This window comes from Platalea leucorodia (assembly GCF_965183815.1).
Source record: "Platalea leucorodia genome assembly, chromosome: 1".
Taxonomy (NCBI): Eukaryota; Metazoa; Chordata; class Aves; order Pelecaniformes; family Threskiornithidae; genus Platalea; species Platalea leucorodia.
The window spans coordinates 95,927,533-95,944,843 of NC_138823.1; positions in this window are offsets into that span (position 1 = coordinate 95,927,533).

The following is a 17,311-nucleotide window of genomic DNA, read 5'->3' on the forward strand; positions in this document are numbered from 1 at the left end:
GGCACTGGGGTAAAACCTGAGACTACATGCTGCTGACAGAACTGTGCTGATGGATACCAGAACAAGGAACAATAAAAACAGCCAACTCTATGGAAGGCTTTTTAGAGTAGGAACACTTGATTCTGGTGGAGACAAAAATGAAAAAAAACCAACCAAACAAACAAAAAAAACCCCAAACACAACAAGAACAAAAAAACCCCAACCAAAACCAAACCACCCTACTCTAATATAAACTCTTTCCTCTGGCTATTACCATTTTATCTTGAAGAATGACAAAGAGAATTGTAAACCTAACCACGAAGTATACAGAGAGATTACTTCACACATCATTGAAGTATATCCTGTCTCTGGGGCAAAAACTAGCAGTGGTTTAAGAGCACACAGTGATGCTGTACAGGAATTTCTTTTTGATACAATTCCAGCTTCTAGATGTAATTTCCCACTATCAAGTTCAGTGATGGTGATGAAGCTAATGTTGCTGTTCTTATTTTAAATGTGCCAGAAGGCTCTTTGATAATCCAAAATATTCTGGGGATCTTGACTGTATCTTGAAATTGTAGGAATCTCTCTTCAGTGAGCATAATTTCTGTAGAGTTCAGTGGGGCTAGGTGGATATAGATAAACTATATTGGCCTATGACATCTCTGCCAATACTGTAGGAGATTACTTTGCCTCTCTGTAGCTGTCCAGGCAATTAAAATCAGCAAGTGCTTTATTGGTGATGTTTTCTTTGCAGCAAGAGGGTGTTCCTAAGATGCCTAAGTACTGATTCACTTCAGTTGTGAGAGAAAGAAATCAGCACAAAGTAATATAGCTGTGGTTTTGGTGGGTTTATAGATGTTGAACTGGGGAAGGTTGTGATGTTTGATGGGTTATGGGTTAGAATGAGGGGTTAGAGTTCTCCAGGACCCAGCCCGTGCTTGGTGTAGTGATAGGGGTAGTAAAAGACAAAAAGCTGTAAGAGAGAAAATATAAAAACCTGTCCTGACCTGTAATAAAAAATGAATCCCACAAGAATTTTGGAGTATTCACTTAATACCTTCCATGTGTTGTAACTATGGCAAAACTTTTTGAGCCATGAGCTAGCATTCCTAAGTAATTCCCCAAATTGGACTAACTGGCAGGGATAATTTTTTTTAAGTCAACATAACCGTATTTATAATGTTTGACAAACTAACTGTAGTTTACTTCAGGCTGTTGTATCTGGTTTCTTATGGTATGTTTCACCAGTTCACTTGATAGCTCTGTTGTGCAGAACTAGCCAAATCTAATTTACATACTGGAGGCTCTGTGGTCAACTGGAATTATGTCTTTGCCTTGTAATTCTGTGAACCTGGATTCACATGTGACGGGAGTTCAATAGACTAATGTGTTTGGTGGTCTCAATTACCAGCATGTCACCAGAAGAAATTTGTCTGTATTAGACAAACTACCCAGATTTGATGGAGTCCAGGCCAATTCGCATCCTCTGATCCAGAGAAGTCAAGTAGTGGAAGAAAATGGCATGAGTTCAAACTGGATTAGCTCTGCTCTGGGTATCTAATGTTCACAACTGGTACTTGTATAGTAGACACTGCAAGCTTCGTTGACCTTGACAGTACTGTGAGGGTAATATTTTCAGAAGGACGGACAGTTATTGAAATGGTTTATATATGTATATCACATAGATTCTTTTTCCATCTTCTAGATTTACTGCATGTCCACCTCTGTAGCTGCTCTGATGGTGTTTTCTGAGGTATTTACAGAGCAATATCCTGTCCGAGGCCAATGTAGATTTTTCTTAGTTCTGCATCAAGACATAATTGCTGTACACCAGACAGTAGAAATAATTTACTTTCTTGAAAGTCTGTCAGTTTGCCTTTTTGGCTGATTTTCTTCAATTTTCTCAGTGACAGTAGAGCTTGTACCCTGTACCAGTGGCAGTACCCAGTGACACTTGTAGCAGTGACTGTAGGCCCTGTAACCATGTATGTCTACTATCACCCTTCCTGTGAGAGTGTGTAGACATGGAATAGAAGAATCATGGAAACATTTAAATTGGAAGGAACCTCTGGAGGTTATTTAGTCTTGCTTCCTGCTCAAGGTTGCTCAGCTTGCCCTGTTTGACGTTTGATAAGGATGCTCAGGCACTTACACAAGGATCTGGAAATCCTCAAAGGCAGGAAGTTGTCTGCCTCTCCGGGCAACTGTTTCAGTGCTTAGCCATGCTTATTGTGAGGAAATTTTTTCTTATGCCCAATTCAAATTTTCCTTGTTGCTATTTGTAACTGTTGCTTTTTGTCCTTTCATTGTGCTTTCATTGAAAGAGTTTGCTTCTGTCCGTCAGCACGCTTCTGGAAAGTCACAGCCAATCAGTCTCTGCTCCTTTTCTTTATCTCCTTGCTCCTCCCATTCTTTTGTAAACCAGTGCTACAGGGATGCTTAGCAAGTCTTTTAGGTTCGGCCTGAGACTTTTCTACTGTCAAATTCTCTTCTGGAAGGGGAAAAAAATAGCATACTCAAAATTGTCTTCTTTATTTGCACTCTTTTCAGGGGATTCTTTAGGTAAAGGATGCAAAATTCCCTGTGTTGTGCCTCTCCCTCATAAAAATTATTCAAGAGATGGAGTATTGCACTAAATAAGTGCTTTTAGGAAATCTTCAAAGGCAAATGAAACTGTGAGCCAAATCCCATCTGCTGGACAGCTCAAGGTAAAGGAGGCAGCTGTGCTTTGTTGGGGTGAGAGGGAATGTGGAGCCAATCTCTCTGGTACCAGTGCACATCTTACACTAAAGTTTGTGGAAGTCTTCCACTTAAGAAAAATTTTCAAAGTAACACAGAGACTGATTGGATGTTCTTTTATATATTCAGGGTAAATCTTGATTTGTAATGCAAATAAAATGTTTTTGTATGTAAGTGTAATCATAAAAAACTGTAGAAAGTTGAGATATGTTTTTGAATACTCCTCTGTAAGCTGAGAGTCTTTTCATCTATGTGATTTTTAATATACTCGGACACAGAATCATATTATGAGATCAGCGGCAGATTATCAGGTGCAGAGATTCCATTAAATGCCCTGGAAGGAGTTCTCTCTTCTGCTAAAGTGTCATGGTTTAGGAGTAAATGACAGTGTAGAGGCTAAGTAGATTTGGATACCAAGACACTTTGATCACAGATGCATGCAATTTTACAATTTACAGAACTTCCCTGGGTTTTGGGGGGAGAGATGCCGTAGTACAGGAGAGAAGCTGGGTGTGTCAGCATAGGGGCTCTTTACAGGACCTCCTTGTCCTGAGGGAGAGAGGCTGTGGCCTGGGGGCGAGGTTGGGCAGTTGAGTGTAGTGGTTCCAGCTGTCTTATGCCTAGTCCTCCGGCAGGGCTATGGGGACTCCTGGGTTCTCCTCCCTTCCCAGAGGCTGGGGGGATGGTCCTTATGCAAGGCTGTAGGGTTGCCTCCCCAGAGGCATTCTGGGGAGTACTGGGGAATTCTGGGTTACAGTGGTACTCCTGGGTGTCCTTAGTTAGAGGACTGGGTAGAGAATACCGCTGCTGAGTGGTCTGCATAAACTGTGCTCTCGTTTTCTGAGTTACTGTTGCCATTGGTGGCACTCACAGTCTGCTTGTTTCAGACACTTCTGAACACTTTTGCAATTCTTGATGATCAACAGGCTGTTTGCATAGTTTGGCCATCTGTTTCCTTGAGCACACCAAAACTGTTTGGTTGTCTGGGAGAGGTGGGTGGTTGTATTTCATCTACTACTTTTACGGCAAAAAGTAGGTTAAAATTCACAGACTTGCGCTAAGAGCCATGCTAGCTGCGCCTAACTCATGCTAGCTGCTACATAAAGTCACCACATTCATTAGCTGACGTGGTCCGTGTGTGATCTTAGAACTCTGACATGGCTGTCCTTTTCTGTAGAATGCTGAGGATGCTTGTCCTAGTAATATTTCTTATATTAGTATTTCTACATGCAATAGAGTTGGAAAATGTTTCTGACTCATTTTGAGTAAAACCAATTCCTGTTTTTGATGAAAATGAGTAGACATCACCTGTTCACAAAATGCATGTTATCTGGACCAGCTCTCATCTTAAGAATATAACAAGAGGGCAAAGAATGCAAATAATAATTGAAGTTATGTGAAAAAAATTAAAAGGAAGCAGAGCAAAAAAAACCACAGAAAACACAAAAAACAAACCCAAAAAAACTACAACCAGCAAACACCCCGAAAAACAAACCCACTCCCATGCCAAACTAGGAATGTTGAAAATTACAGAAGAGTCCCCAAACGGAGATTGGAGCCCTGCAGTAGTGGCCTCACTATGGTAAACTAAATCATCTGTACAAGCTGGTTCCAATAAACCATTCAACATGATAAAGGGGTGCTATTATATTACAAAGCCCAGAAGGCTCTGGTACTTCCACCATCATGAACTGAATAGGTTAAAAGTATTTTAATGCAACTGGCATAGCTTTCTACAGTGAAAACAGAGCTACAGGCAAAAAAAAATCCCTTTATTAACGTATACAGTAGGTCACCAGGACAAATTAGAAGGAAGTAATCTGGTTTGTTCCGATCATTCAACACTGTGAAAACAGTTTAAGAAACTATGTAAAAGCAGCTGGGAAGCAAATAAGTTTTATAAGAAGTCTTGTAATAAAAAGTTGCTCTTGAAAAATGAATTGCATGTTGTAGTTGAAGGGGGCCTCTCAAGATGCAGTCATGTTTTCTACTGGAGGGAAAGTTAGTCCAGAATCAGCCTCTGAAGGGAAGACTCCTTGCCACCTTGCAGTTATTGTTTTATTCTTTCCTTCCTGGCTTCGGTACTAGTGGTGTGACAGAAGAGAGAGACAGTTGCCTGTGAACAATAAATCCCATTTTGAAACATCCGCTCTTCTTGGAGTTCTGTATTGCCTCTGTGGTCTTCTGACATTCAGTAAACTAGGATAAAGACAAAACAAAGTCTGTGAGCCAAATGCCAGAATCCTTACTCAGGCTCCGTTCCCTGCTTGTTGATGAAAAATGTGCAAGAATGGGCTGCAAGGGAGAGGAAATCACTGTGAATTTCAGTTCCTCGCAGTTTCCTCTTGAATTCTCTGGTCAGAATGGTTTTTAAATCCCAGGAAGCTCAGGCCTTAAAATTTGAAATGCATAATTTAGGGGATCTGAAGGCATCAAACAATCAAATATGCATGATGTAGCATTTGATGATAGCTCTGCGGCAGCACAGATGTACTGAATTTGCCTGATAGTGTTTGAGTATGGTGTATGCACAGGGGGACTGCTGGGCTGGGCAAGTTTCTTGGGAGTGTGGCTCCAGTGGATGGGGTGACATAGGTTCTTTGAATAAGGATCAGCAGGGCATGATTTGTCCCCCAGTCTACATGGGCAAAATTCCCAGTGAGCCAAAAAACTTGAACCCTTCATTGTTTTCTGTTGACAGGAATTTGTGCACACCAGATGGACTGAGAGAAGGAAGGAGTTGCATAGACAGGGTGTCTTAGCCATATCAGGTGATCTGGGAGGACAAGCTCCCCTTACCAGTAAAGCCTTCTGAATTTTTGGTGTGTTGGTTGTTGAAGTCACAAGATGCTTGGAAGGAAGGACTGTGAAGACAAGTGTCTCGCTCTGCTGAGTCAATACTTTTACATGGAAAGGAGAGTCTTGAGTTTCTGCAGTTCTGCTGTCAGTGCAGCCTTCTTTGTATGGTGGTCTAGATTCTCAGCAGGTGTAAACAGGCACGACTCCTCCAAAAGCCCACTCAGCCTTACCTGGCTAGCTTGGTTGACCATCTAACCTTGAACACCAGGAAGCTTCGTGGAGTACCTGTGGTTTGAGTCGGGTCTTCAGGAGATTAAAATCGGTATAGCTCAACACATCTCTAGGGAGTTGCTCCAGTGGACATAGGCTGCACATTTAGCTCTCAGATTTTACTCTGATTCACAGTATCAGAGCCACAAATAGAACCCTAAGTGCATCATTGTGTCACTTATATATGCCCACATTCAGACATCACTGGCCTCCGCCACAAATCTCCCAATGCAATCATGGCAATTAGTTATTTCATGATTAACATGAGAAAATATGATGTACTGAGAGCTATCTCCCCCACCCCTCCTTCCTGCAAACCCTTGATCCTGCAGTATTTGAGAAAGAAAAACGAATTCAAATATTAAGTAAAACTTCTTGTCACAACAAATATGGAATAAAAAAATGATTTGAAATACTCAGTATCATTTATGATGTAATCTCCTGGCAATAGAAAGCTGGCAATGTGCTACAGTCATGCTTTCAATTACATTACTAAGTAATCACACATTAAAGTCTAATGGCAAATGATTCTTTATTCCCAGGGTGCCCTGTCCAATTGTTTTCTAAATTGGTTTCAGGAATAAGGATGCAAGCATGACTGCAAAAATATTATTTATGGTTTGGAAGTCATCTTTTGTATCCTTTTTTTTCCCTATGTGCTTTCTGGCAGATATTTCAGATTGTAGTTTATTATTTCTAGGTTCCTGTTTTAGTTTGACAGTTAAGAAATGCTTAAACCTCATGATAAACTTGGTTGGATTGATAGATAGAGTTGTCAGATTTCCACTGCCACCAAATATTTTGCTTGTCCCATGGGAAATTAATATTCTCTGAGGAAAAACCTGTGCCGGAATTTAGTATTTTTGCCTTTCTCATGCACTTGCATCTCCCCTTCTCAGTGCCTGCAGCAACTGGTATACAGTAAAAAGAATGTACAGGCTTTGTGTCTTGACAATACTAGAGTCTTCAAATATGACAAAATGTAGGACTTACGGTCCTTCTCTTTATAAAATAAAAAAGAATATAAAGAAATTAAATGAACTCCCTGAAGAACGGAGAACCTCAAAGTGCAAGATAATTCTTGAAGCTTTAGGAAGGTAAGAATTCAAATTGTGGGGGAAATTCATGCTAAATGTTTGAAGTTTGCCTTTATATTGCACTTTGCATCTTGGAAAAGTATATTTATACAGCTGATGCTTTCCTTTTTTTCAACATTGCTGTGTTTAAACATCTTGGATGTCTTTAATCTCATGTTAGTGCTTAATGAACAGGGTTTATACATTCAACTGCATTTTCGCATAGTGCAGAAAAAAATAAAACACTTCATAAAGTCTAATTAATCAGGCCATCACACATTAAATTCATCAAAAGGATACTGTACCTCTGGTGGTTACTTGGGTACTACTTGGGTGCCACTCGGGTACAAAGAAGGAAGAAATGCAAAGCAGGCTTGTGTGAAAAGTATATGCTATGAAAAGATCATGAAAAAGAATGAGGGTATAGGTCTGCCCCAGGCCCAGCTGAAGCAGCCAACACCATGAGCAGCAGCTGTCTGTCCCATCAGAGCATTCTATGCTCTGTTCCTGAACATAGAACTTGGGTCCTGAAAAATCTAGATACGTTGGACGGGCCAAATCTAAGTCTCTCTGGTTTCCTATTGACACCACTCCTAATTATGGGAAACTGTTTTCCATGGTCTGTGGTACCTTCAGAGAAACAAAGATTTATGCTGCTATTAATATTATTATAAATATTAATGTGTATATATAGAGAGAGAGAGAGAAAGAAATATACATTCGGAACTTACTTGTATTACACAGAAAGGTATTTAACAAAGACCCAACTATTGTTGGGTTAGAATTTATGGAGCAAACTTACAAGGGCAATGTACATTTCTGTTGGCTCCTGCTGCTCCCAGGATTTCTGCCTCCTGTCCTCCTTGTACTCCCTGTGCTGTGTGGTTTGTTGCGTGATGTGGAGATATTGTGAAACTGATTTTAGTTTTCATTCTTCCTTTTCTTTCACAGCAAGTGTGTCATATGGTGGAATAACACTGTTACCGGATACATAGACCCAGCAGGAGCCCAATGTGAGCACCGCCAAGCTGCCCCAGAGCCCAGTATGAGCCCTGCAAGGTTTGATGAATTCTAAATGTTAATTAAGTCAGATGGCTAGTTTTAGTTAAGACCATAAGTGGGTCTGATCCCTGTGAGATTTTGCTATAGTGAAAATGCAAGTACTAGAAATTACATTACCGTAATGACTTTTACAGGGTCTATATGCTGAGATTGGTAACTGAGCTAGCGAAAGAGGTTGCTTGCTCTGTGGGAGGTGTATTATGAAGACAGCGTTAGACTATAGTAAAGATAATGTTTAACATAGAAGTCAAATTCAAATTAGTGGTGTGGTAGATGGATCTGGTTGTTTGATTTGGCAACCTCAGTCTCTGCTTTGTACCGCAGCACTTGATATTGTTGTGGATATCAGTGCAGACCACCTCTGAGTTTTATGAAGGAAGCCACCACAACCAGTTCTGGGAGAAGAGTTTGTCATGTTGCTGTTTTTCTTATTGATATTACCTGAAGATTAGATGAGGTCATTTTTCAGAAGGGGCCTGGCACTGCCTCTTAGCTCTCAAATCTGCAAATAGTATGGTTCATTTGAGAAAACTGTCATGTTTGGGACCCACACCAGGATACCACTGGCCTTACTCCCTGCAGCGCTGTGCAAGGAGATGTCTTGCCTCCATGTTGTGAGCCCCACAATGTGGGCTTTGAATGAGACTCTTACCCAGACCTTTGTCCTAAGTCCTAAATTAAACTTGACAGACCTGAGTACTATTGTGACTCAGTGTGAGTAGATATTCTGAAATCGTCCTGCATTATTGTGCTGGTTTGGGCTGGGATGGAGTTCATTTTTCTTCGCAGTAATTAGTATGGGGCTATGTTTTGGATTTGTGCTGAAAACAGTGTTGATAACACAGGGGTGTTTTAGTTATTGCTGAGCAGTGCTTACACAGAGTCAAGGCCTTTTCTGCTTCTCACCCCACCCCACCAGCGAGCGGGCTGGGGGTGCACAAGAAGCTGGGAGGGGACACAGCCGGGGACAGCTGACCCCAGCTGACCAAAGGGATATTCCACACCATATAACATCATGCTTAGCATATAAAGCCAGAGGAAGAAGAAGGAAGGGGGGGACATTCGGAGTGATGGCGTTTGTCTTCACAAGTAACTGTTATGCGTGATGGAGCCCCGCTTTCCTGGAGATGGCTGAGCACCTGCCTGCCAATGGGAAGTAGGGAATGAATTCCCTGTTTTGCTTTGCTTGTACGCGCAGCTTTTGCTTTACCTATTAAACTGTCTTTACCTCAGCCCATGAATTTTCTCACTTTTACCCTTCTCATTCTTTCCCCCATCCTACTGGGGGTGAGTGAGTGAGTGGCTGGATGGTGCTTAGTTGCTGGCTGGGATTAAACCATGACAATTATTTATTTGCTTGATTTGCTTTCAATGTAAAATTTTATATGTACCATGGATTTTTTTTTATGTGGTGAAGTGCTCATTTTAAGGGTAATGCTGTAAATACTGAAGTAAACAAGTATATCAATAATTTCTTTAAGTGTTTCTCTCTCCCTGTCTCATAAGTGCTCTTGAGAGACTAGCATTAAAGTGCCTTGTATTCAACTATACTTAGGAAGCAAGTCTAGAGTATCTGCTGCTTGCATTTATCGGGTCACTTCTTGACCTGAAACAAGATCAGCTGAGGACAACCCTAAGCATGAAAGAATAAGGTTTATAGGAAAGGCAATTGCTGCAAGTGTTCTTTAAAGAAATATTTTTGTTGTGATATTTTAACCATATCTGCCTCGTCTAGTAAAAGAAGAAGGAGAGGATAAGAAAATGAGGTTGGAAGCGTTCCAAATACTCTAAGCATAATTTGCCGATGTTTGGTTTGCGCTACAAATATTCAGAAATTAATTAGAAAACTGTCCAAATTCCTTAAGAGTACACTATCATTGTCTTTTACCAAAAGTTATTGCTAACAGTAAGAAATGGTTCTGGTATAGAGTGTATGCAGTGTGTGCTAAGTACTTACTGGTGTATTACTTTATTTAAAGGTCTCCAGGCCTTATAATAATCTAGCCTTTTTATGCTAGGTGATGTACAAAGGAAGCAGAGGACAAGGGAATAAGGAAGAGCCCTTGCTCTGGAATGTGAGCAATCCAAAGAGGAAAAGGTGCATACAGGGTGCCTTTATTCCCATTTTATGCTGTAGGATTGGGGACAGAATAAGGTTTGCCCTGACTGAGCAAGGTGCTTTAAACACCTGCCCAACAAAAGCATCTAATTAATCTCCTGTGAATATGTATGTTAGTATTTAACTGAACTATGATTTTGGTGTCTCATCTAAAATCACATTTCCTGTCTATGACGCAGGCAGCAGTGTGTCAAAATTTGTCAAACCAAATCTCCTGAATCCCAATCCTGTGGTTTAGCAGCAGTGTCAGCCTGACTTTAAATATGAATCCACTACCACTTATTGAAGATTATAAAGCATCTGTATCATCCTCTCTGGCCCCCCTCCCGCTTCTCATTCAACAAGTTTTAACTTTCTTATAGTTAACATCAAAGTTTTTTTAAACCTTTTTGGTTTTTATGTTATTGTCTGTGGTGGAGTGAGCCGGTATGATCTAGTTCCAGTACAAAACCAGTGTGATTAGGGTCAATCTGCACAGGTGGCTGTGTTTTGCAACTTAGTTCAGGTTAATAATTTAACCCTATTGCTGCAGAAATGCTTTGAGTTACAGAACTTTGAGTCACAGCACTTTGAGTCAGTTTGGACTACAGGGATGTTTTCATAGGTGTTTGGGAGGTAAGAGTTTACAAGTTACGCATAAAGTACTTATCAACGTTTTAGTCAACACTTGTTCTTCCAGCCTAAGCAGGTCCTAATTCCTCCTTTTGGTATTTATTTGAAGCATCAAGATTTCATTTTGAATTGCATTCAGAGATGTTAAGACTTTGATTTGGCTTCATTATATATAGTTTTCCTTTATCGATTTTGCATTATTTTGACTTCTAAAATAATTTAAAGAAATATCAATACAACACATTAAGATGGAATATGTTTGAGATTTAAAATTATTTTTGCTGTTATTATGGAACGGATTTTTTTTCTTTTCAAGAAGGAATTTTGAGAGGAAAGTCATAGCAAATGAATGAATTCATGGTCTTGGAATAATATAACTTTATGATGGGCCTTGACCTCGGTAGGCTGTGGACTTGTCTCTATATGCATCTTGTATTTTGGATTATAGGATTCTTCTTGTGATTATTGTGTACTGTGCTTGAAATAAGTGAGATATTTATAAGTGAGGTGTTCAGTAATTTTGGATTTTAGCTCCATAAAGATTAACATCTATGACATTGAGAAATGCTAAAAGCCTCCAGGGATATTTCAGATATAAGAAAGTGCAGTGAGCCTGTCTATATAACTGATCACACCTTGACTTAGAAGTTTATTCTGAAATCAATGCCACACAACTACACATACAACATCAGGGGAAGTCTTCAGATGAGAATATAGAGTATAAGCATTGTTCAAAATCATAAATGCATGATTCTTTCTTCAACTGAAAACCCAGTTATGAAATAATAAAAGTGTTTGTTTCTTTTAATTTAAGGAACATGACCAAAGATAACTAGAAATTGATTCAGTTTAATTGTTTCCAAGGAATCAAATCACTTATTTCCATGGACTTGCGATTTAAGCCTATGGATAGGGGAGCTAGTGGGTGAACACACACTTTCACATGAAGCATAAGCTGTTATCAAACTTGGGGAGGTTGTGGACTCAAAATTCTCATGAGTAACTTCCGCTCCTTTCTAAATTCAGTTCAATATATCTTCGTTTGTATTTCTGTTCTCCAGATTGTAAGTTGAAGCATTTAAAAAAAAAAAAAAAAAAAAAAGGCATATTTAGTCCTGGTTTAGATAGAGGAAATTCTGAAGCCTTGAAAGGAGACTGATGTTTATAGATGTCTGTTCCAGTTTTGGAGCTCAGACACTGAGGATATGCATTCAGACTTCTGAGCTGAACTGAATTTTCTTAAAGTGTACCTTTTACAGCTGCAGACAACAATAAATTTATTCATATAATATGCATATGTATATGTACAAACATTCTGATGAAGCCATAACCAAGAATTGTGTACTGGAAATGCAAAGGATGGCAAGGAATAGCAACACATGAAATGGTTCATCAGAGGGTCTGAAAGTGCTTTCCTAGTAGTAGTTAAGTTAATTATTCCTGAAAATGCTCTTTATGATAAAGCTTTTCATTAAAAAAGTATTAAAAGCTAAAAAGTGTTTGTGACCATTTTAACTTATTCCTAAATTCAGCAGAATTTGTTTCTTATTTCCCAAATGCATTCAAGCTAATGGTTAGTTGTAAACATGTGCTAAAGTTATATGGGCATGAATACATAATTAATTTTTAAGGGCCCTTGCTGAATAGGTTTGCTTTTCTGATTCAGGCTCTGACTGTGGAAACTTATGATGCATTTTTATTCCACAATGAATATCAAAGTCTCTCACCAGAAACCATTGCCTTTTTTTCATTAACGTGGACTAGCTCTTTCATTTAGGTTCTGATTCTACTTTCTGCTTATGTATTGCTGTAAATCTGGAGCAACTTGAGTGAGTTATAACATTAGATCATTCATAAAACTATAAAAAACAATTATGCTGACTTCACCATATATACTGTATCTTTTCCTTGATGTATGTGAGCTACATTAATTGATTAATTACTCTATGTTTATACCTAGGGATTGAAGTAGTTATCATGCTTTTGTAGTAACCAATTCATCTTCTTGCTGAGTCTTTTACTCTACAAAATAAAAGAAATTCAAAGTAAAAGCCAATGATTGTATATCCTGTGCATTAAGGTTGCCATTTGGTGCTCTAATGAAAAAATTCTGCCAATTAGTAACATAATTTCAACCAAAGTTTGTATGGAGACCACTAAAAAGGCATTGTCCTAAAGCCTCAAGGCAGAGATCGTGTTCAGAAACAATCCCTTTTGTCTGTGAATGAGTATATTGTTCGTTCTTTGGAAAGCTGACAAAAATAGTTGTTGCTGACGTTTATGTTTCTGTCGAGCTGTATGAAAATATTCAGCATAACTGCATCCCACACAGGCAGACCTCTCAGCATCCTGGAGTCCCAATGTGTGCAACGGCCTGTCTTGAATCACAGGAAGGGAGGAAAGGGGTGCAGGCATCTAATCACTCAGTGAGCAGAGACATGCATGATGGTGCGCCAAGAGGGAGACCCTGCCCTTGGATGTACCCAGGTGATAAGACAGAGGAGGAGCTGTGCTGGTTAGGAATCTTGGGATGCAGGAGTGTTCTTGAGGGCAAGTCTCTGCTATAAGGCATGGGCAACCCAGCTGCTGTGTGGCACCTCTGTGTCTCTTGCACACAGGACTCTGGGCAGCCAGTGAAGATGACTGGCAGATGTCCGATCATCAATGTCTGGTGCATGGTATCTGGGGATAGGTGGAGATGCTGTTCTCCCAACATGTGAAATACTGTCATCATGGTGAGGCCAAACGAATAAGAAGAGTACTTGAGATGTGATGCTCTGTGTGCATGTTTTTTCAGCCTGGGAGCACCTTTCATTCACTTAAGTGTTTCTTCAAAAACACGACATTCTGTCCTTTCACAAAAAAAAAATAGCATAGGACACATTTGTACTGTGTTAAGGCCCTTAGTACACTAGTAAGTCTAACATCCCTGACCAGCCTCATCTGGGGTTTCAAGCTATACCCTCTACCCATGGGCTCTGGAGGGCTATTTAAACTCAGCCCTGGATCTGCGGTTTCTGCCTGAGCTATGTTGTAGGTGTGCCTGTCCCCAGCTTAGCTACACCTATGCCTGTGCCTGGCCAAGGGCCCCACTGATCTGGACCATGACCCATGAACTGACTTCTTGCCTTGACCTGGGGCTTGCCTTGTCACCATGGACCTTCCCAATGACGACTGGGCTGTGTCTAGCCCTGGCTACTGCCACTGGACCTGATCCTGACCTGTGGGTTGGACTCAGACCTGACTCATCACCACAAACTTGCCTGATGATCTCTTCGTTGAACCTGGCCACCAAACCTGGGCCTTCCCTGCTTGCCTTGCTTGAGGACAATGGGACATGTCACCTGTCTGGTGAAGCCCTGCCCTGCTAGCTATGTTATTACCCTCAGCTCCTGGCCCTTTGTGCCTCAGGGCCAGGAGCTTGCAGCTTCTTGACATACTGTTTGCTTCTGCTCTTCATCAAGTCTCTCTTGTGCGGATAAAATGATCTGGAAATGTGCTATATAACACCAAACTGAAGTTTACTTGCCTTCTTGCAATGTTTTTGTCAGGTTGTAGGATTTGAACCAAGAGAAGTAGGAAAAGACATGCTACCGGGGTGGAGAAGAAACAGGCAAATCCCAACTGTGTGTTCATATCTTTTCTTGAAGTACAATTTTATCTTTTATTGGATACAACATATGCAGCGATTACTCATTTCTATCACAGTAAGAGCTTCTGCCATTTTATTTTTATACGTAGTCTCTAAATTGGCATGTGGAGGTGCATGAGTCCTTTCAGTGACCTTTGAGAAAGTGGAGGTGGTTCAGTTAAGTGCCCCAAGTTGGACACGATGAGTCTGGGTTTGAGTACTTTGTGTCATCACCCATTGCACATTTGAAACGTCACATGAAATGGGTAGGCAGATTTTAAAAATCAATTTTTTAATCATTTCAGTTCTGTCCATATATTTTTGTGTGCAAAATCCCCCAGCTGTATTTAAGAGTTGGCTGAAAACCTGGCATAAATGGGTTGGCTTACAGTGACTGCTGCTCCCATTTTGTATTTCGAGATGTTTGCAGCAGAGGAAAATCAGGCTACAGATGTCTGAGGTCCTGTGAGTGCTCGTGACAGAGGAAACTAGATATTTCAAGTGTTTCTGGTGGAATAAAAAGTCACTGCAAGATGTAGACACAACAGACTTAAAAAGTTAAAAGCCTTGTCTAGAGTTGTCCATAGTTGTGAAATAGTGACAAATAGCTATTAATAGCTTTTCATCTGTGCATCCTTTAAAGTACTGTAATGACACTTTACATAATTGAACTGGAAGGTTATCTAAAATTCATCTTCACACAGGTCTTACTAAACAACATAGATATAAATTTTATATCCTCACAGTGTTCAGATTGCAGAGGGCATGTTTGGAATTTCTCTCCTAAATCATGTATTTTTTTCTGTTTGTATTGTAACTTATCTGCAAATTTCTTTCAAAATAAAGTCTTCCCAAATAGCCTATCAAAATCATACTTTTAGGTATTCAGTCCATAGTGAAACTCTGTGTTAGATCCTAAAAGCACTGTATAAGAAGTAACCATACTCATGATAGTAGCTTTTTCATTAGAAGTCTACAGAAGTAGAACAATGTATTGGACATTGCATTTAACAGAGTTAATTACTGTACAATGGTTATTTAATATGTTAATCAAGTTTTAATCACGATAAAATAGACTAATCTTGCCATTATTCTGCCATTATAAAAGTGTAATTGAAATAGATTGGAAAAAAAAAAATACAGTACATTCTTGCCAGTGTGTTAAACTCTGCGCTCGGAAACACTGCAGTGCTCAGACGCACATTTCAAAATAAGTTGTATTTTATCAAAGTAGATTTTATTCAGTTGGTGTTTTATGTTAAAACCAAGAGCCACCTGCTTGACAGAAACAAGTTCAGGACATACTTCTGCAAACATGTTATGTCTTTTAGCTTGATTTCCTAGGGAAGAGGCTAATGCAGTCATGGTGTCTGTCTCTGACCGTGTTTATCCATCTTTGTGGACATCCTCATGAAGTCCAAACTCTTGGAAAACTGGCCACATTTGTTAGAGGAGTAGCAGTTCTGAAGGAATGAAGTCTCCACAAGCTTCAGAAAAGTATGGAAGAAGAGAAAGTTGTTATAGCAGCTATGCTGACACAGTGGCTGCAAGCTGAGCGTGTGCATTAGACTTTTGGGAATCTGCGCAAGAGAGAGGCATCATGAATGCCCTACGGAGTTCTTTGGGGTTTCATTAGATGCTAAAGAATCCAACCACAAGTACAAGTTCATAGGAATCCAGGCCCCATTAGTTTTACTCACTTACAGAAAAAGTTGTCTAAACTTTGCAGCAGAGACAGTTGGTGGTGCAGCTTTAATCTTGGTATCTTGATTATGCAGACCAGCAGATTTACTGCAGCTTGCAATGATCTGTCTTCAGCTACCACTTGGGTTACCTTCTAAAGGAAATCCATGCAAGGTTGTCTCACACTTGAGGTCCAGTTAGGATGCATACCTGGGAACCAGGCCATGGGGAACAAAGGGAGAGGATCTCCAGTTTGGGCACAGCCGCAGGGCATCATATTTCATTAGGGAGGGAGGGGATGCCTTCTCACTTAGGTGTGTGGTAGGCCAATTGTACCAGCAGCCACAGTCTATAAGTAACAGTAACGATTATGAATTTGTGATTAAAATCAATTATTTTCATTTCCCTCTAGCTTTTGGGGCAGTCTTCAGAGTTCATAGTTTTGGTCTATCCTCTGCAACCAAGGGGTTATCAATATTTTAACTATCTTTTAAAATAATTAAGTCTGCATTCATGACTTCAGGGTTGAATTGCTAAGAAAGCTGTAAAAAAAGTACCTGGTCTTGTGATGCTCCAGATAACATTGTAAGATTTGGAAGCAGAGATAACTGTATTGATTTCAGATCTTTCACTAGTGTGAATGAGTAAATCAGGTTGGTTACAACTATTTAGAGGCCTGACTTTGTATTTTGTGTGTAAGCCAAAATCTTGTTGATTTCCAAGGGGTGCCACACTTTCACATACCTGTGAACGTTGCTAGTGTCTGCGTACTGTGAATTTGGTGTCTAATTACATCTGCAGAAATATTGTTCTCCTGAGATCATGAAACTCACTCTTCTTTTTTTCTAATAACTGTATTTATATAAGCTATGGTCTTGATTTTTTGATCCACTACTGAAACCAATAGTGTGGATAAAATCATACCCCTTTAAATTTTAGTACTGGAGAATAATTTCATGCAGACCTTTCTGTTAGCAGGCTCTCAGAAGGAGTACATTGTAGGGAAGTTTACAACACTTAAATGTTGGCAAAATAGTACTCACGTTTTCTGATGTATAATTTTTCCTCTACTGAAGCTGTCAGAAGGAAAAAAAAAGAACTGGTAAATTTAGTTGATAAACTCATTGTTCCCTTTTTTTGATAAAGTTATTTTTGTCCTCCAGGTTTCAAAAATGACCCATATTCTTTTTTCATTAAAATGTTCACTGATCATTTTCACTTAAAATTTAATTAAGAATGGATGTAGATCAGTTGCTAAATAATCCATTTTCCAAAACATTACAGTCTTGGAAGGGCAGCATAACTCTATTAAAATAGTAAATTTAAAACGTTGCTAAC